The sequence below is a fragment of the Mytilus trossulus genome, chromosome 11 (assembly GCF_036588685.1).
Source record: "Mytilus trossulus isolate FHL-02 chromosome 11, PNRI_Mtr1.1.1.hap1, whole genome shotgun sequence".
Lineage (NCBI taxonomy): Eukaryota > Metazoa > Mollusca > Bivalvia > Mytilida > Mytilidae > Mytilus > Mytilus trossulus.
In genome coordinates this window covers 31,835,382-31,862,784 of record NC_086383.1, presented here as the reverse complement: position 1 = coordinate 31,862,784, position 27,403 = coordinate 31,835,382, and the positions used below count along the sequence as shown (strand labels likewise).

Here is a 27,403-nt window from a genome sequence, read left to right as displayed (position 1 = left end):
CAATTCTAAAAGCATAAATTTATGACTTGGATGAAAGGTTGTCAAATTGACACTCATACCACTTGAGGTATTTATAAGGCTTTCACGCACCAACTCAAACTACCAGTTAACCGGTTAATCGGTCGAACGATTATCCGAGTAACCGGTTAGGCAAAAGTGTACGATTTGACAACACTACTTATAATGACTACCCGATTGGTTGATTTGATTTCTTGTGTTTTAACAATCTTTTTTAGTTATATACTATGTTTTATATCTATCAATCTATACTGATAGAAATGATTATATTTTTCATCTATTAAATTAAAAAATGCAAGTGTTTGTATTGTATTTAAATTGTATTAGTTGCTTTCTTATTAGAATTATGTGTAAGAAACAGCTTAACTTTTCTCTTGAATCTACATCGTCATTGCAAATTAATTATTCATTGTCCATTCCACTTTGTCTTTGTTTGCTTGATTTTCGAATTGCTCGGTTGATTTTTCGACACTTCTAATAATCGAGCTTTCATTAGAAGGGATAAATAAAATAATTAAGAAACTTGTACACTTTGGAAGAATGTAGCCTAACACTGATGTGAGCACGAAATAGATTTTAGAAAAACGAGAAAAAAATGTCACTGCTACCAAATCAATATCAAATTTGGACAGTACGGACCTTTGATGATGAGAACAATGAAACTAAATGACGAATCTCGCGATCTGACGTCCTGTCCCGTAGTTATATATTTTATACCTTTGTATCTTACGAATGCAAACGTATAATTATTTTCTTATATTTTTTCAACATGGAACACATTGTCTATTACAGATGGTTGAAGTAAGCAAATTGAACAAACAACTTAACAAGAAATGTGGAAGTTTCATCGTATCTGTGGTAAAAACATTTCCCTGGAAAACAATTGTACCACTGCTAAGCGAATAAATCCAACAGATAGATATGCACATGGTATTTGTTTTACCAACACACCATTAGTGAATGGCAAAGTTTATGAAATACAAGTGGACGAGCTAGATACCAAATCGAGTTTTACACTTGACTTAGGTACTTTTTGTTATCATACTTTACAAACTAATAATAATTTCATTGAAAGGTTGATAGAATCGCTATTAAAAAAAATCCTAGCTTTTGTCTTAGAAAAACATGTATCAGATTCAATCGAAAATAGTTTTACTGAGTATTCTTTATCTTTTACTTTTTCTTATTTTATGTGTAAGTGTAAGAAAATAAAAAAATGGCAGCTGTAATATTTGTAAGTTAAGACTGTTACAATGTTGAGTGGTAAATTTCTGGCACTTCCCATCTCTTATCAATTTCATTATAATTCTGCATTTCTATTCCCTTTTCACAATGTTTTATATCAATTTAATATCATCCATTCCCTATTATTGTCTGCGTTTTTGTCGACTTTGTGACAATTTCAGAATTCACTTAAAATGGAACACTGCAGTAATTTTTATCAGACAAGCATTATAAAGTAATCTGTTCAGTCAACAATGTGAAATGATAATCGTTTAACTTAAACGCAGCGATGTTAAAACACTGGACACTTTAATTTGCAAAACACTCATTTGCAAATCCGCCGCCGCCTCAAACAAAAGCTACAATATCATATATATAACCAAAATGTGTGGAATTACATGGGATTCAATAATTTCATTGGTTTTCTACTGTTTCTTTCATATTTATTTTGTAATTTGAATTATAAAAACATGGGATTTTCAATATCCCATGGGACAAGGCAAAATCCCATGGGATTGACCATTATCCCATGGGATTTTTTTTGGTCCCATGGGATAATTGTAGTCCCATGGGATATTTGTTGTCCCATGGGACAAAAAAAATCACATGGGATTTTTATTATCCCATGGGATTTTTAATATCCCATGGGACAAATTAAAATCCTATGGGATTCTAATTGTAAATATATAGATATAATTATACAGTAATGTGTATGTTACAATGTATTCTATTTGGTAGTAAATTAATACAATATGAATCTTTTTAATTGAATATCTTTTTTTCTTGGGAAATGTTAATTTAGCATATTGTTCTATAACTGTTCAAAACTAAACTTTTAAACAACAAAGCAGATACTGTAAGTATCAATATATGTTTATTCATGAATTACAGAATACTTTCTTGAAACACAATTATTTACCATTTGAAATCAATAAAACCTCTATTGTTAGGCTTAACATACTAGCAGCTATTTAAGTAAATCTATTTTTTTCACAATATCCCTCAACACAAAACATTAATAGTTTCTTATCATCCAGCATTGTTTGATGGTATAGTCCACTTTTTGGTCATTCAGCACAGAACTTTGACATTATTGTGGTTTCAATATTTTTTTGTATTTAAAAGAGCTTCAAATCATTGACTGAGTGATGAAAATAATAACTGATCCAACTTTTGTCTTTGAATTTATTCTGGTCTTGTTTCTATGTTTTCTCCATTTATTCTAGGTGGTGAATTTCAATCCTTCTGAAAAAGAAGCACTAAAATCTAAAGTAATGTATTATACAAAATTGTTTGCATAAACGTAGCAATAATATGATTTTCAATAAAAAATAGCTATGCGGTATGGATTTTACTGATTGTTAAAGGTTGTCCGGTGTCATCAGTTGCTAACGGCCTACATCCTTTGGTCTCTGATGGAGAGTTGTCAAATTAGCAATATACCACATCTTCCTATTCTAATACCATATAACAATCAATTAATTTGTTCTTCTTTATAACATTTGGGTATTTTCCCAAGTTATATACATAATATATATACTGTAAATTGAGAATTAATGCGAGTTTTTTTTTATTGCGAAAAAATGCAACAGAGTTGTAAACACAATAATTTAAACTCGCATTATGAAATATTTTGTATGTATTAAACAGGATTTTTTTCTCAAAATCGTAAAATTTAAAATCACATTTAAGTCTAAAATGACAGAATCGCAATAACAAACATGACAAATGCATGCAATAATTTATGAATTTACAGTATAAAGATCAATGTTAAAACTTTAGACAACTATAATAACATTCCATTATTCACAAGAATTTGCAATATATTGTACAAAATGCAGACAACAGAAACAATATTGCTTTAAGCTTTTGAAGTTCTGACAGATTTCAATTTGTGTTTTATTTCAATGAAAAAATACCTTGAACTCTTTGAACATATTGGAAATTATAGCATTGATACCAAAAAATTATGTATGTTTCATCCTTATTTTTGTGTTGTTGGCTTGCTGTCTCATTTTAAAATATACATTTATACGTACATCAATAATCTTCTTCTTTATTAAAAGTAACTAGAGGCTCTAAAGAACCTGTGTCGCTCACCTTGGTCTATGTGCATATTAAACAAAGGACACAAATGGATTCATGACACAATTGTATTTTGGTAATGGTGATGTGTTTGAAGTTCTTACTTTACTCAACGATTTTGCTTCTTACAATTATATCTATAATGAACTTTGCCCATTAATAACAGAAAACTATATTTGGTAAAAATTTACATAAATTTACCAAATTAATGAAAAATTAATTAATAAAAATTTACTATAAAGGCAATAACTCCTTAAAGGGTCAATTGACCATTTAGGTCATGTTGACTTATTTGTAGAACTAACTTTGCTGAACATTATTGCTGTTTACAGTTTATCGCTATCTATAATTATATTCAAGATAACCAAAAACGGAAAAATTTCTTTAAAAATTACCAATTGGAGGGCAGCAACCCAACAACCAGTGGTCCAATTCATCTGAAAAATTCAGGGCAGATAGATATTCAGACTTGATTAACATTTTAACTTCTTGTCAGATTTGCTCCAAATGCTTTGGTTTCATAGTTATAAGCCAAAAACTGCATTTTACTCCTATGTTCTATTTTTAGCTGTGGCAGCCATCTTGGTTGAATGGCCAGGTCATCGGACACATTTTTCAAACTAGATACCCCAAAGATGATTGTGGCCAAGTTTGGATTAATTTGGCCCAGTAGTTTCAGGGAAGATTTTTGTAAAAGATTACTTTAATTTACGAAAAATGGTTAAACATTGACTATAAAGGGCAATAACTCCTAAACAAGTCAACTGACCATTTTGGTAATTTTGACATTTTTGTAGATCTTACTTTGCTGAACATTATTGCTGTTTACAGTTTATCTCTATCTATAATAATATTCAAGATAATAACCAAAAATAGCAAAATTTCCTCAAAATTACCAATTCAGGGGCAGCAACCTAACAACAGGTTGTCTGATTCATCTGAAAATTTCAGGGCTGATAGATCTTGACCTGATAAACATTTTTACCTCATGTCAGATTTCCTCTAAATGCTTTGGTTTTTGAGTTATAAGCCAAAAACTGCATTTTACCCCTATGTTCTATTTTTAGCCGTGGCGGCCATCTTGGTTGATTGACCAGGTCACGCTACACATTTCTTTAACAAGATACCCCAAAGATGATTGTGGCCAAGTTTGGATTAATTTGGCCCAGTAGTTTCAGAGGAGAAGATTTTTGTAAAAGATAACTTTAATTTACGAAAAATTGTTAAAAATTGACTTTAAAGGGCAATAACTCCTAAAGGGGTCAACTGACCATTTTGGTCATGTTGACTTTTTTGTAAATCTAACTTTGTTGAACATTATTGCTGTTTGCAGTTTATCTCTATATATAATAATATTCAAGATAATAACCAAAAACAGCAAAATTTCCTCAAAATTACCAACTCAGTGGCAGCAACCCAACAACGGGTTGACCGATTCATCTGACAATTTCAGGGCAGATAGATCTTGACCTGATAAACATGTTTACCCCATGTCAGATTTCCTCTAAATGCTTTGGTTTTTGAGTTATAAGCCAAAAACTGCATTTACCCCTATGTTCTATTTTTAGCCGTGGTGGCCATCTTGGTTGGTTGACCAGGTCACGCCACACATTTTTTAAACTAGGTACCCCAATTATGATTGTGGCCAAGTTTGGTTTGATTTGGCCCAGTAGTTTCAGAGGAGAAGATTTTTGTAAAAGCTAACGCCAGACGACGCCGGACGCCGGATGCCAAGTGATGAGAAAAGCTCACTTGGCCCTTTGGGCCAGGTGAGCTAAAAGTGTGATATTTTTGATTTTGATATCCCAAAACATTATAGTTCTATCAAATAACTTATTACCAAAAACACCAATGTGTTTGATATTAATTTTAAGACATGTATAAATGTTCCAAACCATATCAGTATTTGGATCTTATGTTTACGGTCCAGAACTTTCAGTCCCACCATATGTGCACAGTCAGACCATTTAAGTATACTTGTACTGTCTGGTACCAGCTCGACCAAACCTGTGTTTTTATTTTAACTGCAATTAAACTTTTTGTATTATAAATCTATTAAATATTTCAGTTATGTTGATCTGTACTGTACATTTGTTTCTAATAAACTTGACCAACTTCTTAAAATTGGGCAGACTATGCGTACAGTCCAAATACTTGTATGTTCTGGAACATAAACATGATTAACAAGCATTTGGCAGGATGTCATTCTAAAATCTCATTAATATTAGTACTAAATTTTGAGTATATACATGTAAATCCATAAGTTACTTACTGAAATTCATGGCGAACACTCACCAAAAACTTAAAGAGGATACAATTTAGAGAAAAGACTGGACAGATGAATGCACTAACACTATCAAAACAAAGCATAAAACTTACCGAAAAACAAGATGTTTTACATTAATCCAGGAGCAGGATAATTGAAAAGTTGTTTTTTTCTTTCTCTGCTGTCCATCATATAACCTTTGAATTCATTCATGCAAAATATGAAAATCTGCAAAGGTAAGACCTTGAACCTCAGCTTATCCACATTTTGAATTTTGAACTGCATACTTGTCCTTTTTCATCTTGCTGACAACCTAAACATAAAAAAATGATAAAAACATAATTCTAGATTGACTTTGTGTTTTTATTTTTGTTGGTACATTTAAATAATTTTCTCAACTTTAAAACGAAAACATCATCACCAAAAAGGAAGTCATACTAACCTCCGAAATATTTAAACAAACCGAAATCATTACTTGATTGAAGATCTTGTCGTAAATTAATGGCATAGATACTCTTATTTTTGAAAACTTGATGTCTATTGCATACTTATATTCCTTTGAACGAGAGTATGCATATTTAGATGGACTCTATGAACTTTAATGTTAAATAAGAATGATTAATTTAACAGTTTTTCAGCTCTATGTGTACATTTTGAGAGAATCTTGCAATACTGTATATTCTGATATTCAGAACTTATTGTGAGGTTTTTATTAATACAACTGAAAGCTGTATCTCATTTTCATTTCTGATACATATTTATGAGCTGAAGACCAGTGCCGAAATTTTCTCACTGCATTGAAGACCCATAGGTGACCTTCGGCCGTTGTCTGCTCTTTGATTGGGTTGTTGTCTCTTTGTCAAATTCCCAGTTTCCACTTCGCATTTTATAACATGTATGCTGATTTTTCTTAAATTACAATATTCAATCATGCAATTTTGTCCATTATTGAAAATACAGTAAGCAAAAATAAATGCACAAAAAAATTAACATTGTTATATATATATATGTAAAAGGCTTTTTTTAAAATTCAAAACAGTTGCCTACACTGTCAACATGACTGTTAATTTCCTTTGTTTGATTTCATATTTTTAAAGCCTTTATAGCTAGCAAGATGGTATGCCGGGGTGGATCCCGCCATTTTAAAAAGCGGGGGGTTCCCAACCCAAGACAAAGGGGATGGTCCTATATTCATTTAATTTATTTTATTGTCTCATACAAGAATATATATATGGTTTGAGGGTGGGGATCTCGAATTTTTTTAACCTAATCACTGGGGATCTCAACCATTTAAAAGTTTCTCAAACATGTGGGGGTGGGGGTGACCCCCATGGACTCTCCATATATTTCATTTGATTTGTTTTATTGTTCTATACAAGAATATATGTATGTGGTATAGGGGTGGGGATCTTGACCGTTTACAAGTTTTCAAACTAGAGGGGGTGGGACTTCCCTTTTATTTTATTTCATTAATTTTATTGTCCCAGACAAGAATATATATGGTTTAGGGGTGGGGATCTGGATCGTTCACAAAATAATAGCACATTCTCAAATTGAACAGGGTGGGGTAACCCCAAAGACCTCTTTTTTATTTCATTTCATTTGTTTTATAGTCCCATTCAAGAATATATATGGTTTAGGGGTGGGGATCTGGACGGTTTACAAGATAATAGCATATTCTCAAATTGAAGGGGGTGTGGATTACCAAAATACCTTTTAATAGGTCCCAATGCACAGATAGTTTACATAATTTTCCCTTGATTTACACTTTAGAATATACACCATTGTACACTATACACGTGTGATTTTTTTAAAAAAAGATAATACAACTGAAGACCACAGTGGTGGATCCAGAATTTTTCATAAGTGGGGGCCCACCGACTGCCTAAGAGGGGCCTGCTCCTGAAATGCCTCAGTGATTCCATATATAATCAACCATTTTTTTTTCCCAAAAAGGGGGCCCTGAACTCCTGATCCCCCCTTTTTTCCCCTCATTTCAATCACCTTGATATAAATTTAGTTTTATCACTTACAATAGGAATGGTTTGAATTGCCCAATAATTCTTATATACCCTTAATATCAACATATTTCATTTTTGATAAATGAAAGGCAAAAGTTTTCTATGGTAGAAATGAATATAGTGGGAAGCTTTCAGATTCACACCGTGCCGGTGGCTGTGTTCAAAGTGCTGGGTTTTTATGACCCTCGTTGTTTGCGGACTAACTATTTAGGCCAGTGGTGGATAATATTGTGCGTGCATTAATCTTCTATACCTTCTTAATCAATATATTCAAATACTGACGGCAAGTGTTGTAATGTATCAATGTCTTATTTGAAATTCCGTACGTGCTATTTACACGTGGGATCGAGAGTGCAGGGGAAGGAAACTTGTCAATTATGTTTATTTCTAAGCCAAAATAAAATGAGCCGCCGTAAAATTAACCTTTGGTAGTCCTCAAATTGGCGCAAGAGGCTTTACGGGCTGACTACTAATACATGTCTTAATCTCAAAATAACTCGGCAGCGTCAAATAACAACTGCATGTAAGGCTCGTCTCGGAGGGGGGTCTTTTTTCTGTCTTCTTTTTTTAGTTATATTTTTAATAACTTACACTTTTTTCCATTATTCTCTTTCTTTCACTATTCTTTATTCCTTTTTTTTCTTTGTCCTTTGTTCTCTATTCTGTTAATTCACATCCATACCCTCTTATGTGGACTTACGGTAGACTAGTTTATTTTTTAGTTCTGGCAGAGATATTAGACACAATATATATGTCTCTGGTTCTGGTATTATCAAGTCAATTTTTTTTCATGCAGTCATTTTAATAAACAATTCAACACTATATACACGTTATTTGAATTTTATAAAATCGATGAAGAACATGAATTTGGCAGCTAGTGCCTCGTAAACAGGTAAAGTTCAATTAAAAAATTCTGATCTTCTAGCATTCAACACCAAATTACTAGTCTTACTTGCTGTATATTGATAAATGTGATTGTATATTGTCAATACCTCAACATCGAGAATACGTCATGTGATATGTTGGTCGCTATGTTTGATACGGGGTCACCGGTTGCGGCTTCGAGACAGAGAAAAAAATCCAGGTAAAAAGTGTAAAATTTTGTTTTTGAAAATTTGAGTTGTAAATTTTCCCTAAAAAATTACTTAATTCCGTTCATCTAGTTGTACATTTTCCTAAAAATTTCCGTTCATCTATGGCCGTGTTCACATTGACCTAAATTCGGTGTTGTGTTAGTGTTACTCACACGTAAACTAAACACAATTGCGTTCCCATTGATAAAACTCAATGTTTACATGTAGTTTAAATCATGTTTTACCTACACACAGTCGATAGTCGATGTAGGCCTTGTGTAGGTTAAGTGAACATAACACTAGGCATTTAGGACATTAGTTTTACCGTGTATTTTTGAGTAAAATTGATATTTTTGATAATTATTAGTTGTATAAATTTTACAGATTTTTTTTGGTTAAAAAAATTAACGTACTTTATTAACCCCTAATCAAGACTCAAAGCAGCATCATTGCCGAACCCATAAGGCAGCAACCAATTGATTTTCGGGGGGGGGGGGGGGGGCTATTATAGTTGAGTATAAAACATAAAGGCAAGGGGGTGGGGGTGGTGAGCTATGGATTTGTTTTGGAAACAAAAAATGTTTCCAGTTTTTGGCCCTGAAAAAAATGTGTTTGCTTCACCCTCAGCTGCCACTATATATAATGCTAAAATTGATTTCGACTTGTCACCAAAATTTTTCCTGAAAAAAATCAACAGCTCACGCCCCCTCCCCCTCCATAAAAAATGAAGTAAATAGTTGCTGCCTCCCGAATCGACTTGACGTACACAGAAATATTCCAAATTGGTCTTTACTCAAAAAACGATTCACGCATAAATGCATGACTAAAATAAGTGTGATGTAAATGATATGTTTGTCTAGTATCTCAGATCCGTTAAATAACACGTAAAATAAATTAAAAAAAAACGTTACCCTATTCCTTTACCAAATACTCCTTGGAGAAGAAATACCATTTGAAACGAACAGAAAAGATAAAAATGTAGTGATCCCTAATACCTCAATCCTTTTTTTTCGGCTGTAAGCACGCTGTTGCAGCTAACGTTTTCTAATGCGTTATCGAGACATCTCTAGTATATTCAAACTACTGCAAATTATAAAAATGGCTTTCATAAAGTAGCAACCACTTAACTTAAATAAAAAGGGGAAGGGTTATTTTTTTGATCTGAGTCAGATTTTTTTTCGCGCGTACGTTTTTATTCCTTTTTTATCGATGCTGGTGATCAAATACTTTTTTTTTCAATATTTAACACTATAATGTATGGGGAAGCTCTTGATTCAGAATACATTTTTTTTTTCATTTGTATGACCATTTTTTTTTTATCAAATTGGGGATCGGAATATTTCCATTCCCATCCCCCAACCCCCTTTTGAAGTCAAATGGTTGTTTCCTTGCCGCTAGAAAAAATTTTCCAAAAATTTTGAATTCAGTTCTACGTAATGAACATTTAAATGACATATGGTTTACAAGTGGGAACAAATCGTATGTACAGGTAGCTAAACAAGGTGTATAGATGTGAACAAATGTAATGTGAAACCAGTGTACACTACACTAAACTAATTGCAAACATGTTTACTCTACACAGCGTTTGGTGTGAACACGGCCTATTATGGGTATAAACAAAAACTGAACAAGAAAAGTATTAGTAAACAGACAGAAAGTCGTTGAATTAAATATTTTACAATTGTTTAAATATATGAGAGAATGTTTAAGGCGAATTTTCTTTAATAACAGATAAATGTATTTTAAGTTCAGGACATGATTTATTCTTCGGGTACGTCTAAACAACCGCTCAGGACCTCCTGGGTGCACCCAGGACATACAAAGTGCACTCAGGACCATGCATTACCGACATTGTATCTGCACACATGATGGATGTTTATATTCGTTATACGCTTCTTATTTAAGAGTTAAATTTTGGTAGAATTTGAAATCGTAGGGGCGGATCCAGTCATTTTAAAAAGGGGGGCTAACCCAGGACAAAAAAGGGGAGGGGGGTTCAACTACATGTCCCCATTCAAATGCATTGATCGGCAAAAAAAAGGGGGGTTGGGACCCCCCCCCCTTCTGGATCCCCGCCTGAATCGAACTTAGATAGATATGTTAATTCTTATAAAATAATGAGGGCACGTGTCACTGATTACACAACTACTGAGCCATGAATAATCCAATCAACAAAATTGATTGGATTATCTTTATGGTTTTTTAGGAATTGTATCGTTAGTTCAGTTTTACCTTTAACATAAATTTGCATATAGAAAAAATAAAATATCTCATTCGATGTACTTTTTCAGTTTATTTTTCATGATGACGGGTAAATTAATTTGTTGTGTTTTGCAGTTCACGAATAAAGATAATTATTTTAAAGTTGCGTTTTTTTCTGTAACAAGTTCGATTTTTGTTTTTCAGTTTCATTCTTTTCTCTCTCTCTCTCTCTCTCTAAATCAAGTTTTTAAACAAACACAATGTTGACTGAATATCAAATTTTATTGAATTTGTATATCTTTATTGTCAACAAACCAGTATACAAGAGAAGACAATTATATATGGAACGCGGGAAGCACATTAATAGATAATCACAGTTTATCGCCGACAATGATAGATTATCGGTCGACCATTATAGATGTACGGCGTAAAGTATACTTTACGGTCGACCATCATAGATGGTCTAATTAATGTGACTCGCGCGCAGACAATGATAGTTACTTCTTTGATAATGCATTAACAGTCGATAAGGTGAATTGTTTCGACAATGATAGTTAACCTCGACCAAGTGAATTAAAACACAAGTCGTAAATTCGATAATTTTAGATAAAACCACAAATGCTAGCCAATTGTAAAATCGATTTTGATTGGCGGTCAACTTTTTTTACTACTAGTGTAACAGAATGGACACAAGCGGGACATAGTTTCCAATTTTCAATCCACGAATAATAAAGCTTCTTAAAGAATAAACTTGTAAAATTTAAAAGTTCCACACTTAAATAAGTTTTGTTTTCTCTATCGATTACAAAGTAAAATACCTTTTATTATCATATACATGTATATTTGTATTTGTACAGGTAAATGGATATTACAGGTGTCTAGATTATCACAGGTTTACCAGTTATATTGCTAAAAGGTGTCAGAAGTTAAATTTCTATAACAACTGGCCCCTATAAACGTTGACATAACAGAGGAAAAGAAATAAAGGTTTTTTTTGAAGAATGTTATAATCAATAAATTAATTCGCAACTGTTCAACAGTATTTAAAGAAACAAATTTTCAACATTCATAAACAAGAAATCGTTAAAGATTTATGCTCTATGGTTCTTTTTTTGATGTTGTACTTATTTGAGTTTTTCTTATGAACAGAAATCTATATATCATTTCATATAATATTTTATGAAGTTAGTGTGTCCAAGGAATATTATTGTATATTTTAATATACAATTCCTTGGTGTGTCTTAAACCAGGCTCAAGCTAGCAGCCACTCGCTAGCAGCCACTTCGCTAGCAGCCAGTTTTCAGATATGTCTATAAACCCAAAAATTATATAAGATTCAAACGTACTTTAAATGTTTTTATCAATCATATTATCACAAAATAATCTGTTTTTATATAAGAGTGAGCAGCCGAAGACACTATTTAATGTTTTTTTTTCAAATTAACATGTAATTTCCTGTTCATTACTTAATTCGCTTTTCATTTCCCAAACAGCGTGCTGTGCGCACTTTTAAATAGTGTATGAACAATAGTAAATAGCTATGTACTTATTTAAATGCTAGCAACATTGTTGTTACATGACATCGACTTTTCCATAAGAAATCAATTTTGTGACATTGTAAGAAATAGCTTTCCATAGTCTCGGCATCCTGTCAAGTAGTTCCTAAAAAGTATCAATAGTTTTGCATTACAAGAATAGAAAATTGCACTCGTGCTTTCCTATTTTTTTGTCAGACAAATTTGTTTTGACAAAAGATTCTTCTTCTGAACAAGCGGAATTCGCTCACAGTTGATTATACGAGAGGTTTATTTGTTGTACTTAATGTATGGTGTGCACGGAAAATAAAAATTAGCAATTTATAAAAGAAACCTATCTTTGGACCTATGGTGAAGACAAACTATGAGTTGTCCCACCTGGACCTTTTGGCCCATTGGACCCTAGCCCATTACCTACCATTTCCACCTAGTGGCTGAAAAAGTATTGCCGTAGGGAATTTTTTATACTCTTTTAAAAATTGGGGTACGGCATTTTTTTTAAATCTAACTTTGGACCCATGGTGAGGACAAACCATAAGTTGTCCCACCTGGACCTTTTGACCCATTGGACCTTAGACCCTTACCTATCATTTGCACCTAGTGGGTAAAAAAGTATTGCCGTAGGGAATTTTTGACAGACTTTTGAAAATTTGGGGTAGGCATAATGACCCTTAAGACCTAAGTTCGGACCTGTGGTGAAGACAAACTATGAGTTGTCCCACCTGGACCTTTTGGCCCATTGGACCCTAGCCCATTACCTACCATTTCCACCTAGTGGCTGAAAAAGTATTGCCGTAGGGAATTTTTTATACTCTTTTAAAAATTGGGGTACGGCATTTTTTTTAAATCTAACTTTGGACCCATGGTGAGGACAAACCATAAGTTGTCCCACCTGGACCTTTTGACCCATTGGACCTTAGACCCTTACCTATCATTTGCACCTAGTGGGTAAAAAAGTATTGCCGTAGGGAATTTTTGACAGACTTTTGAAAATTTGGGGTAGGCATAATGACCCTTAAGACCTAAGTTCGGACCTATGGTGAAGACAAACTATGAGTTGTCCCACCTGGACCTTTTGGCCCATTGGACCCTAGCCCATTACCTACCATTTCCACCTAGTGGCTGAAAAAGTATTGCCGTAGGGAATTTTTTATACTCTTTTAAAAATTGGGGTACGGCATTTTTTTTAAATCTAACTTTGGACCCATGGTGAGGACAAACCATAAGTTGTCCCACCTGGACCTTTTGACCCATTGGACCTTAGACCCTTACCTATCATTTGCACCTAGTGGGTAAAAAAGTATTGCCGTAGGGAATTTTTGACAGACTTTTGAAAATTTGGGGTAGGCATAATGACCCTTAAGACCTAAGTTCGGACCTGTGGTGAAGACAAACTATGAGTTGTCCCACCTGGACCTTTTGGCCCATTGGACCCTAGCCCATTACCTACCATTTCCACCTAGTGGCTGAAAAAGTATTGCCGTAGGGAATTTTTTATACTCTTTTAAAAATTGGGGTACGGCATTTTTTTTAAATCTAACTTTGGACCCATGGTGAGGACAAACCATAAGTTGTCCCACCTGGACCTTTTGACCCATTGGACCTTAGACCCTTACCTATCATTTGCACCTAGTGGGTAAAAAAGTATTGCCGTAGGGAATTTTTGACAGACTTTTGAAAATTTGGGGTAGGCATAATGACCCTTAAGACCTAAGTTCGGACCTGTGGTGAAGACAAACTATGAGTTGTCCCACCTGGACCTTTTGGCCCATTGGACCCTAGCCCATTACCTACCATTTCCACCTAGTGGCTGAAAAAGTATTGCCGTAGGGAATTTTTTATACTCTTTTAAAAATTGGGGTACGGCATTTTTTTTAAATCTAACTTTGGACCCATGGTGAGGACAAACCATAAGTTGTCCCACCTGGACCTTTTGACCCATTGGACCTTAGACCCTTACCTATCATTTGCACCTAGTGGGTAAAAAAGTATTGCCGTAGGGAATTTTTGACAGACTTTTGAAAATTTGGGGTAGGCATAATGACCCTTAAGACCTAAGTTCGGACCTATGGTGAAGACAAACTATGAGTTGTCCCACCTGGACCTTTTGGCCCATTGGACCCTAGCCCATTACCTACCATTTCCACCTAGTGGCTGAAAAAGTATTGCCGTAGGGAATTTTTTATACTCTTTTAAAAATTGGGGTACGGCATTTTTTTTAAATCTAACTTTGGACCCATGGTGAGGACAAACCATAAGTTGTCCCACCTGGACCTTTTGACCCATTGGACCTTAGACCCTTACCTATCATTTGCACCTAGTGGGTAAAAAAGTATTGCCGTAGGGAATTTTTGACAGACTTTTGAAAATTTGGGGTAGGCATAATGACCCTTAAGACCTAAGTTCGGACCTGTGGTGAAGACAAACTATGAGTTGTCCCACCTGGACCTTTTGGCCCATTGGACCCTAGCCCATTACCTACCATTTCCACCTAGTGGCTGAAAAAGTATTGCCGTAGGGAATTTTTTATACTCTTTTAAAAATTGGGGTACGGCATTTTTTTTAAATCTAACTTTGGACCCATGGTGAGGACAAACCATAAGTTGTCCCACCTGGACCTTTTGACCCATTGGACCTTAGACCCTTACCTATCATTTGCACCTAGTGGGTAAAAAAGTATTGCCGTAGGGAATTTTTGACAGACTTTTGAAAATTTGGGGTAGGCATAATGACCCTTAAGACCTAAGTTCGGACCTATGGTGAAGACAAACTATGAGTTGTCCCACCTGGACCTTTTGGCCCATTGGACCCTAGCCCATTACCTACCATTTCCACCTAGTGGCTGAAAAAGTATTGCCGTAGGGAATTTTTTATACTCTTTTAAAAATTGGGGTACGGCATTTTTTTTAAATCTAACTTTGGACCCATGGTGAGGACAAACCATAAGTTGTCCCACCTGGACCTTTTGACCCATTGGACCTTAGACCCTTACCTATCATTTGCACCTAGTGGGTAAAAAAGTATTGCCGTAGGGAATTTTTGACAGACTTTTGAAAATTTGGGGTAGGCATAATGACCCTTAAGACCTAAGTTCGGACCTGTGGTGAAGACAAACTATGAGTTGTCCCACCTGGACCTTTTGGCCCATTGGACCCTAGCCCATTACCTACCATTTCCACCTAGTGGCTGAAAAAGTATTGCCGTAGGGAATTTTTTATACTCTTTTAAAAATTGGGGTACGGCATTTTTTTTAAATCTAACTTTGGACCCATGGTGAGGACAAACCATAAGTTGTCCCACCTGGACCTTTTGACCCATTGGACCTTAGACCCTTACCTATCATTTGCACCTAGTGGGTAAAAAAGTATTGCCGTAGGGAATTTTTGACAGACTTTTGAAAATTTGGGGTAGGCATAATGACCCTTAAGACCTAAGTTCGGACCTGTGGTGAAGACAAACTATGAGTTGTCCCACCTGGACCTTTTGGCCCATTGGACCCTAGCCCATTACCTACCATTTCCACCTAGTGGCTGAAAAAGTATTGCCGTAGGGAATTTTTTATACTCTTTTAAAAATTGGGGTACGGCATTTTTTTTAAATCTAACTTTGGACCCATGGTGAGGACAAACCATAAGTTGTCCCACCTGGACCTTTTGACCCATTGGACCTTAGACCCTTACCTATCATTTGCACCTAGTGGGTAAAAAAGTATTGCCGTAGGGAATTTTTGACAGACTTTTGAAAATTTGGGGTAGGCATAATGACCCTTAAGACCTAAGTTCGGACCTATGGTGAAGACAAACTATGAGTTGTCCCACCTGGACCTTTTGGCCCATTGGACCCTAGCCCATTACCTACCATTTCCACCTAGTGGCTGAAAAAGTATTGCCGTAGGGAATTTTTTATACTCTTTTAAAAATTGGGGTACGGCATTTTTTTTAAATCTAACTTTGGACCCATGGTGAGGACAAACCATAAGTTGTCCCACCTGGACCTTTTGACCCATTGGACCTTAGACCCTTACCTATCATTTGCACCTAGTGGGTAAAAAAGTATTGCCGTAGGGAATTTTTGACAGACTTTTGAAAATTTGGGGTAGGCATAATGACCCTTAAGACCTAAGTTCGGACCTGTGGTGAAGACAAACTATGAGTTGTCCCACCTGGACCTTTTGGCCCATTGGACCCTAGCCCATTACCTACCATTTCCACCTAGTGGCTGAAAAAGTATTGCCGTAGGGAATTTTTTATACTCTTTTAAAAATTGGGGTACGGCATTTTTTTTAAATCTAACTTTGGACCCATGGTGAGGACAAACCATAAGTTGTCCCACCTGGACCTTTTGACCCATTGGACCTTAGACCCTTACCTATCATTTGCACCTAGTGGGTAAAAAAGTATTGCCGTAGGGAATTTTTGACAGACTTTTGAAAATTTGGGGTAGGCATAATGACCCTTAAGACCTAAGTTCGGACCTGTGGTGAAGACAAACTATGAGTTGTCCCACCTGGACCTTTTGGCCCATTGGACCCTAGCCCATTACCTACCATTTCCACCTAGTGGCTGAAAAAGTATTGCCGTAGGGAATTTTTTATACTCTTTTAAAAATTGGGGTACGGCATTTTTTTTAAATCTAACTTTGGACCCATGGTGAGGACAAACCATAAGTTGTCCCACCTGGACCTTTTGACCCATTGGACCTTAGACCCTTACCTATCATTTGCACCTAGTGGGTAAAAAAGTATTGCCGTAGGGAATTTTTGACAGACTTTTGAAAATTTGGGGTAGGCATAATGACCCTTAAGACCTAAGTTCGGACCTATGGTGAAGACAAACTATGAGTTGTCCCACCTGGACCTTTTGGCCCATTGGACCCTAGCCCATTACCTACCATTTCCACCTAGTGGCTGAAAAAGTATTGCCGTAGGGAATTTTTTATACTCTTTTAAAAATTGGGGTACGGCATTTTTTTTAAATCTAACTTTGGACCCATGGTGAGGACAAACCATAAGTTGTCCCACCTGGACCTTTTGACCCATTGGACCTTAGACCCTTACCTATCATTTGCACCTAGTGGGTAAAAAAGTATTGCCGTAGGGAATTTTTGACAGACTTTTGAAAATTTGGGGTAGGCATAATGACCCTTAAGACCTAAGTTCGGACCTGTGGTGAAGACAAACTATGAGTTGTCCCACCTGGACCTTTTGGCCCATTGGACCCTAGCCCATTACCTACCATTTCCACCTAGTGGCTGAAAAAGTATTGCCGTAGGGAATTTTTTATACTCTTTTAAAAATTGGGGTACGGCATTTTTTTAAATCTAACTTTGGACCCATGGTGAGGACAAACCATAAGTTGTCCCACCTGGACCTTTTGACCCATTGGACCTTAGACCCTTACCTATCATTTGCACCTAGTGGGTAAAAAAGTATTGCCGTAGGGAATTTTTGACAGACTTTTGAAAATTTGGGGTAGGCATAATGACCCTTAAGACCTAAGTTCGGACCTATGGTGAAGACAAACTATGAGTTGTCCCACCTGGACCTTTTGGCCCATTGGACCCTAGCCCATTACCTACCATTTCCACCTAGTGGCTGAAAAAGTATTGCCGTAGGGAATTTTTTATACTCTTTTAAAAATTGGGGTACGGCATTTTTTTTAAATCTAACTTTGGACCCATGGTGAGGACAAACCATAAGTTGTCCCTGGACCTTTTGACCCATTGGACCTTAGACCCTTACCTATCATTTGCACCTAGTGGGTAAAAAAGTATTGCCGTAGGGAATTTTTGACAGACTTTTGAAAATTTGGGGTAGGCATAATGACCCTTAAGACCTAAGTTCGGACCTGTGGTGAAGACAAACTATGAGTTGTCCCACCTGGACCTTTTGGCCCATTGGACCCTAGCCCATTACCTACCATTTCCACCTAGTGGCTGAAAAAGTATTGCCGTAGGGAATTTTTTATACTCTTTTAAAAATTGGGGTACGGCATTTTTTTTAAATCTAACTTTGGACCCATGGTGAGGACAAACCATAAGTTGTCCCACCTGGACCTTTTGACCCATTGGACCTTAGACCCTTACCTATCATTTGCACCTAGTGGGTAAAAAAGTATTGCCGTAGGGAATTTTTGACAGACTTTTGAAAATTTGGGGTAGGCATAATGACCCTTAAGACCTAAGTTCGGACCTGTGGTGAAGACAAACTATGAGTTGTCCCACCTGGACCTTTTGGCCCATTGGACCCTAGCCCATTACCTACCATTTCCACCTAGTGGCTGAAAAAGTATTGCCGTAGGGAATTTTTTATACTCTTTTAAAAATTGGGGTACGGCATTTTTTTTAAATCTAACTTTGGACCCATGGTGAGGACAAACCATAAGTTGTCCCACCTGGACCTTTTGACCCATTGGACCTTAGACCCTTACCTATCATTTGCACCTAGTGGGTAAAAAAGTATTGCCGTAGGGAATTTTTGACAGACTTTTGAAAATTTGGGGTAGGCATAATGACCCTTAAGACCTAAGTTCGGACCTATGGTGAAGACAAACTATGAGTTGTCCCACCTGGACCTTTTGGCCCATTGGACCCCTAGCCCATTACCTACCATTTCCACCTAGTGGCTGAAAAAGTATTGCCGTAGGGAATTTTTTATACTCTTTTAAAAATTGGGGTACGGCATTTTTTTTAAATCTAACTTTGGACCCATGGTGAGGACAAACCTATGAAGTTGTCCCACCTAGACCTTTTGACCCATTGGACCTTAGACCATTACCTATCATTTGCACCTAGTGGGTAAAAAAGTATTGCCGTAGGGAATTTTTTACAGTCTTTTGAAAATTTGGGGTAGGCATGTTGACCCTTAAGACCTAAGTTCGGACCTATGGTGAAAACAAATTATGAGTTGTCCCACCTGGACCTTTTGGCCCATTGGACCCTAGTCCATTTCCTACCATTTCCACCTAATGACTGAAAAAGTATTGCCGTAGGGAATTTTTTTGCACTCTTTTAAAAATTGGGGTACGGCATTTTTTTTTTAAATCTTACTTTGGACCCATGGTGAGGACAAACCATTAGTTGTCCCACCTAGACCTTTTGACCCATTGGACCTTAGACCCTTACGTATCATTTGCACCTAGTTGGTAAAAAATTATTGCCGTAGGGAATTTTTGACAGACTTTTGAAAATTTGGGGTAGGCATGTTGACCCTTAAGACCTAAGTTCGGACCTATGGTGAAGACAAACTATGAGTTGTTCCACCTGGACCTTTTGGCCCATTGGACCCTAGTTCATTTCCTACCATTTCCACCTAGTGGCTGAAAAAGTATTGCCGTAGGGAATTTTTTACAGTCTTTTAAAAATTGGGATACGGCATTTTTTTTAAATCTAACTTTGGACCCATGGTGAGGACAAACCATTAGTTGTCCCACCTAGACTTTTTGACCCATTGGACCTTAGACCCTTACCTATCATTTGCACCTAGTGGGTAAAAAAGTATTGCCGTAGGGAATTTTTGACAGACTTGAAAATTTGGGGTAGGCATGTTGACCCTTAAGACCTAAGTTCGGACCTATGGTGAAGACAAACTATGAGTTGTCCCACCTGGACCTTTTGGCCCATTGGACCCTAGTTCATTTCCTACCATTTCTACCTAGTGGCTGAAAAAGTATTGCCGTAGGGAATTTTTTACACTCTTTTAAAAATTGGAGTACGGCAGTTTTTTAAAATCTAACTTTGGACCCATGGTGAGGACAAACCATGAGTTGTCCCACCTAGAACTTTTGACCCATTGGACCTTAGACCATTACCTATCATTTGCACCTAGTGGGTAAAAAAGTATTGCCGTAGGGAATTTTTGACAGACTTTTGAAAATTTGGGGTAGGAATGTTGACCCTTAAGACTTAAGTTCGGACCTATGGTGAAGACACACTATGAGTTGTCCCACCTGGACCTTTTGGCCCATTGGACCCTAGTTCATTTTCTACCATTCCCACCTAGTGGCTGAAAAAGTATTGCCGTAGGGAATTGTTTACACTCTTTTAAAAATTGGGGTACGGCATTTATTTAAATCTTACTTTGGACCCATGGTGAGGACAAACCATGAGTTGTCCCACCTAGAACTTTTGACCCATTGGACCTTAGACCATTACCTATCATTTGCACCTAGTGGGCAAAAAAGTATTGCCGTAGGGAATTTTTGACAGACTTTTGAAAATTTGGGGTAGGCATGTTGACCCTTAAGACCTTAGTTCGGACCTATGGTGAAGACACACTATGAGTTGTCCCACCTGGACCTTTTGGCCAATTGGACCCTAGTCCATTTCCTACCATTCCCACCTAGTGGCTGAAAAAGTATTGCCGTAGGGAATTTTTTACACTTTTTTAAAAATTGGGGTACGGCATTTTTTTAAATCTAACTTTGGACCCATGGTGAGGACAAACCATGAGTTGTCCCACCTAGACCTTTTGACCCATTGGACCTTAGAACATTACCTATCATTTGCACCTAGTGGGTAAAAAAGTATTGCCGTAGGGAATTTTTGACAGACTTTTGAAAATTTGGGGTAGGCATGTTGACCCTTAAGATCTAAGTTCGGACCTATGGTGAAGACACACTATGAGTTGTCCCACCTGGACCTTTTGGCCCATTGGACACTAGTCCATTTCCTACCATTCCCACCTAGTGGCTGAAAAAGTATTGCCGTAGGGAATTTTTTACACTCTTTTAAAAATTGGGGTACGGCATTTTTTTAAATATATTTTTGGACCCATGGTGAGGACAAACCATGAGTTGTCCCAACTAGACCTTTTGACCCATTGGACCTTAGACCATTACCTATCATTTGCACCTAGTGGGTAAAAAAGTATTGCCGTAGGGAATTTTTTACAGTCTTTTGAAAATTTGGGGTAGGCATGTTGACCCTTAAGACCTAAGTTCGGACCTATGGTGAAAACAAATTATGAGTTGTCCCACCTGGACCTTTTGGCCCATTGGACCCTAGTCCATTTCCTACCATTTCAACCTAATGACTGAAAAAGTATTGCCGTAGGGAATTTTTTACACTCTTTTAAAAATTGGGGTACGGCATTTTTTTTTAAATCTAACTTTGGACCCATGGTGAGGACAAACCATTAGCTGTCCCACCTAGACCTTTTGACCCATTGGACCTTAGACCCTTACGTATCATTTGCACCTAGTGGGTAAAAAATTATTGCCGTAGGGAATTTTTGACAGATTTTTGAAAATTTGGGGTAGGCATGTTGACCCTTAAGACCTAAGTTCGGACCTATGGTGAAGACAAACTATGAGTTGTCCCACCTGGACCTTTTGGCCCATTGGACCCTAGTTCATTTCCTACCATTTCCACCTAGTGGCTGAAAAAGTATTGCCGTAGGGAATTTTTTACAGTCTTTTAAAAATTGGGGTACGGCATTTTTTAAAAATCTAACTTTGGACCTATGGTGAGGACAAACCATAAGTTGTCCCACCTGGACCTTTTGACCCATTGGACCTTAGACCCTTACCTATCATTTGCACCTAGTGGGTAAAAAAGTATTGCCGTAGGGAATTTTTGACAGACTTTTGAAAATTTGGGGTAGGCATGTTGACCCTTAAGACCTAAGTTCGGACCTATGGTGAAGACAAACTATGAGTTGTCCCACCTGGACCTTTTGGCCCATTGGACCCTAGTTCATTTCCTACCATTTCTACCTAGTGGCTGAAAAAGTATTGCCGTAGGGAATTTTTTACACTCTTTTAAAAATTGGGGTACGGCATTTTTTTAAAATCAAACTTTGGACCCATGGTGAGGACAAACCATGAGTTGTCCCACCTAAGCCTTTTGCCCCATTGTCCCTTAGACCATTACCTATTATTTACACCGGGGCATTTTGCCAAGTTGACCTTGAATTACTTACTTATAAATGTGCCTTTGTGAAAGAAAAGAGAAAAAAGCCACATACTAAACACAAGGTATGTCTGATCAGAGAGAGAATAAGGCTCAGAAGGTAGAAATCTTTAGTTGCCGGTACCCAGAATCTCAATCATTCATTTATTTATAGGAGCATACCGAGGAGGGGTATCTTTGAAGGTGCTGGTAGCACCTAATATCAGACTGGCTTTGTCGTTGCTGACCACGTGCATGCCTCAAGTAAAGACCATGACCATTGGTGTATCGGGCGTTTTTAGAGTTTGAGGTAGAGATCGTTACCACTGGGATTCACTGTACAAATAAACTCATCATAAATACCAGAATTAAAATATCTAAAAATTTCAAACGCATCCACCAAGTTTCAGGTAAAATCTTGATCCCAATACCTTGTTGACGGGTACACGGTCACCACCCAAAGCAATCAAGTCTCCAATACCCAAGGCAGATAGAATGGTTTTAGATACCATGTGAAATGCCCGCATTGCCAACGCAGCGAACATGGGTAGGTATCCATCTACTTTTTGCATGTTTTCTTTATCTGCGTTGTACTCAGCTCCAGATTAATAACACCAGTAACTTTTTGAAGAAGTTTGATAATCTTTTGAACCTGCCGAGAGGTGAGCCACATTTTGTGTTCGCATTACAGGTTAGCATGAGACAAACAAATGGAGACTTGACAACCTTTCTTGGCAGTCAAGTGTAGTTTATTTACTTGACCTTTCAAACCATTATCGTGATAAGTTATTTATTTATACCCTTAGAAGATGAAAATGGATAGTGTGTTTTCGCCGCGTAGTTTGATGGGGTCACCATCTTGATCGGTGAGATAAGTGCACATGCGATTGATCGTTTACAGGGTCACTGGTAAGTACATCAGTTTTTTTGGGGGTTCTTCATTCCAGGATCGACACCGGGAAAGAAACTGCAGATGGATTACTGCTTTCCATTAACATAGCTCCCATAGATTATACCGCTATTGGCCAGCTGGATGCTGATGATGTTGATGATACTAACAATGTGTTGCCCTTCTGTATAGCCCTATCGTAGGTGTAAATTTGCCGTTCTAATCACAAGACGGTGTTGCGGCTATTTGTTAAACTGAAATCTACTTCGTAGTGCCTGGCGAGAGTTATTGTTGCTCTTATGGTTTCTCGATTTGCATCGATAATGATTTTGGCTTTGTGTTTGTTGAGCCGCAGCTGTCGCTGTATGTTATCGTTGATGCCATAGGAACCTGTGTGAATAATGGGGATGGAGTATACGTAGTAGGTCTCATGATTTACCAATGACATCTCATAATCCTTTCCAATTTTTAGTGGATTGAAGCGGGTATGAATTTGGCTATGGTTCCCGGATACTATGAACGAAAACTCCTGCTTTAGATCAGTTTTACTTACGAATTGCTGCAAAATAATGTTGTTTATTTATTTTCAGGCTTCAAACACGACGTTCATCTTGTGTCCGTCAGATTCGAAGTAAAGAACTCTGTCGGAGATTCCAAGTGCAAATGCTTCGGTGTTGGCGTAAACATTGTGATCGAATTCGGCCCGTATCTGCATGTCCACCGTGGATTCTTTCAGCCGCTTGGACTGATGACTTGAATAGATGACAAACACCGGCTATACGCCTGTGAAATCAGAGTTATCGGTGTTGACGCCGCCGTAACTGAGGAGGGTGACCATGTTGTAAAGTTTCTTTCTGACGTCTGCAGCCACCTTGAACACTCTGGCTACCCTATTTTGGGTGAAACCAGCATTAAATACGACGGCTGGGTAGCGTTCAGCGTTGACAGTGATTTGGATGTTCCGCAATCGACAGTGATCGCACACGGCGGCGTCATCGGTCTTATCCACACTTTTGTCGGTTTGGATGGAAACGATTATATATCTTGTCTTTTAAGTACCACTTGTGGCAGATAGGCGCCAGTTGAATTGTGTGTTTTTGAGAATGGCGATAGAATCACACTGCCTCATGCGAAATCCACAGTCGATTTTTCTTTTACTTTGTATGGTTTTGTACAGCCGAATCTTGTTTTCGTCTGATTGGGTGACGTGAAGAACGAACCAAGAGATCTGACTCAGAATATGTTTTTCCACATCGTTGACTGCGGTGGCTTAGTGCATGGCATTGGCGTCTGAATCACGCGCAGTAGTGACAATGCATGCTTTAATACGTATACGATCTTGTCGTAGTCGTCTGAAAAGCCGAAAATATGTCTCAGGGGTATGGTGAATGAAAAAGCTCATTTGTTGGCCATTTTGGTGATAATTTTACCATGACGTGCTGCGAACCCTGTAATCGGTCTCAGCTTCGGTAGATGAATCTTTGCACCACAGCTGTTTGAGATCTTGAGATTTGGAGAAATAGTCGTTATAAATCAAAATTTCTAACATGGTAGTGGCAACGCCTGGGTTATTGATATGTTCGATTAGCTGGCCTCAGAGAAGAGATACATGATTCCATTGTAAAAGAGAGACACTAGATCTGCATCAGCATATGCACTACTGTCGTTCTTTTGCAGTTGCCCTTCTACCAAAAGATAACTTTCAGCGGGATGAAGTTATAAGTCGTGGGTTTCGATATTGATTAGGATATCACCTTGATTATTCAGGTTTGCACCAGTATTCGTGAACCTGATAAATCCCTGGAGACTTTCATCGAAAGTCAATCCTTCGGTGATTGTAAGAATGTCAGACATAATGTATGTATGTTTAGCGTTGACGAAGTGGTAGATGGTTTATACCACTTTACCAACGACATGGTCCACGGTTTAAGAGGCCCCTTTTTCAACACCTTTCAATGCTACTGTGTCAAACAGTCCTCAATCACCGTAGTCGTACTTTCGTGCGTAACCTTTTTTTTATTTGCAACATTTATTTATAGGATGCTACGATGAAGCGCCTTTTATTCCTCAATGCTGATATGTCTACCCTTTTTCATAGCATCAAAAATCGACACAATTTTGTTGCGCACACCATTATTTACTGCTCGATGGGCTGCAGCACGCAGTTCCAAGCGATCGAGAAGCTGCTTGAAGTTGGCAGGAAGAAACACGGCTGGCAGCCCACTGCCAAACTTATCCCTCTGGTAGATGTGGGATACGATTTCCTTCGCGGTTTTCAAGAGGGTGGAATTGCCTTGTTACATGGCATCGGAACTTTTCAGGATCTCTGCAGTCGTCAAGGTCGTCATCGTCGAACGAATCTGGTTTCTTTTTCAGCATGAGTTCCCAGAGGCCAAGGGTTCCTTTGTACCTCACACCATTCACAAAAATATCATCGCCGTCAAAAGTAACTGATAAACTTTGGATGAAGAAACCATCGTTTTCAGAATCCAAGGTTGTGGTCGACAGAAGGAGTCATACTGAGCTGCAAATACTGCTGTGCTCAAGGTCCGAGGACGGTGTCTTTATGTGGTGCAATGGGTAGAGGGTCGACAAACTCTGGCGTTGGAGAAGGGAGGGCTGGCACAACTGGAGGTAAATCTTCAATTGTTTTTGTGATTTTTTTAAACTGCTTTCCGCTGAGCCTCAACCTCAGGCTTAAACACTTTGGAAAGGTCCAATCCTGTCAAGGCGGCGCTGCATGTTACATGATTGAATGCTCCGCTTAGTTACATGCAACTCCTTTGAGAGTGCCTCCCGCTGCTTTGGGAATGGAATTTTGATGAACGTCATTTATTCATAGCGTTGGAACAAACTTCCCTAGGCGTTGGTTTGAACGGATTCGAACGCATTCTAACGCACCTAAGTGTTGGTGTGAACGCCTTTGAATGCCTCGAACGCCCCAATAGTGTTGGTTTGAATACCAAATCGACCCAGGTCGATCGCTTATATGCGATGGTTCAAGCGTGGGTCGAATACCCATCTTCTGAAGATTCCTGTGTCTGAGACATACGTCTTTACGCGGTTTGCATCGGTGATTGCACTGATGACCGAAACTAGTCTTGGCGGGCATTTGGGTTGTTGTGGGCGTTGGGAACTTTCATTATGTTTATAGCCAATTCAACAGACTTTCATCCATATTGGGACATAAATAATGAAACACAATCCAACCACACTGGTAACACAGTCTTCATACCTTGCCCGTGCCGACTCAAATTTTCATTTGCTGGGCCATTCGTATTTCTTTGGCTGGGGATCGAACTCTAGCTCCAGTTCCTTTTCAATATCTGACAATGAATACTCTAGGAACTCTGAATCCTTGTACTTCGAGGGGTTATCTTTGTAACAATTCATTATTGATACTATAAAACTCATCAAATTGAATCGATATTTTCCATTTGCCTTGGTGCTTTTAATAACGATGGTTACACATCCATAGGTTTCTGACCAGCAATGTTTACACTGAATGCCAAACTATTCTTTGGGGAGATTGTTTCAGTGATCTCGTCGGATTTTTTCGAAATTCTTAGCATCATGCTAAAAGAAGCATAGGACATTGGCATTCTCCCGGATAGCCTAGGCCGTTGAAGTATTTCTGTCACAATTAAAAACAATCAATGTTGTGGCGACCACTTACGTAGTAATCTTCATTTTCTGAGCATCAAGTCGTCGAACACAATGAGGTTTGGTCGAGTTTCCGGGATTAGTTCATCGCTCCTTTACTCGAAGAAAAGTTTCGATATCACTCAGGTGTCGTGGTGGTGGTAAGGCGTTGACCACATCAATCAACGAGTAGGGTGGCTTGCCTTTGCACTGTACGATGTTTCGGATATTTTCCTTAGTGAAGCCTGTTCCCAGCGCTTGCTGCAACAGTCGGTAGATGAGCTGGTGAAGCGATTTCCAGAAGGCGTACAATTGATCGTACTCGAGTCATCCATCGCACAGGATTATGTTGTTCAAAAGCGTTGTCTTACCACTGTCCGACTTCCACATGATAAACCTTTTGATTGCGGAAAATAAATTCGACTGGGGTTTTATCGATGTCTTCTCCAAAAATGTCTGACTGATACCACTCAAAAACAAGAAGGGGTTGACGGTGCGGAATGCCTTCCAAACGGTATTCAAATTGTGTTCAACTCTTCGGTTAAAGCTGCGGATGAATA

At 37.7% G+C, this 27,403-nt stretch overlaps 1 long non-coding RNA gene across 1 annotated transcript; it reads right to left on the bottom strand.

Annotated features, from left to right (window-relative positions):
• Positions 1-2,169: 2,169 nt before the first annotated feature.
• Positions 2,170-7,952, bottom strand: LOC134689664 (uncharacterized). Its single transcript, XR_010101897.1, has 3 exons — positions 7,868-7,952; positions 5,707-5,906; positions 2,170-2,487 (listed from the first exon to the last, which is right to left on the bottom strand). It is a non-coding gene; the product is annotated as an uncharacterized LOC134689664 (long non-coding RNA).
• Between the last annotated feature and the right edge of the window lie 19,451 nt (positions 7,953-27,403).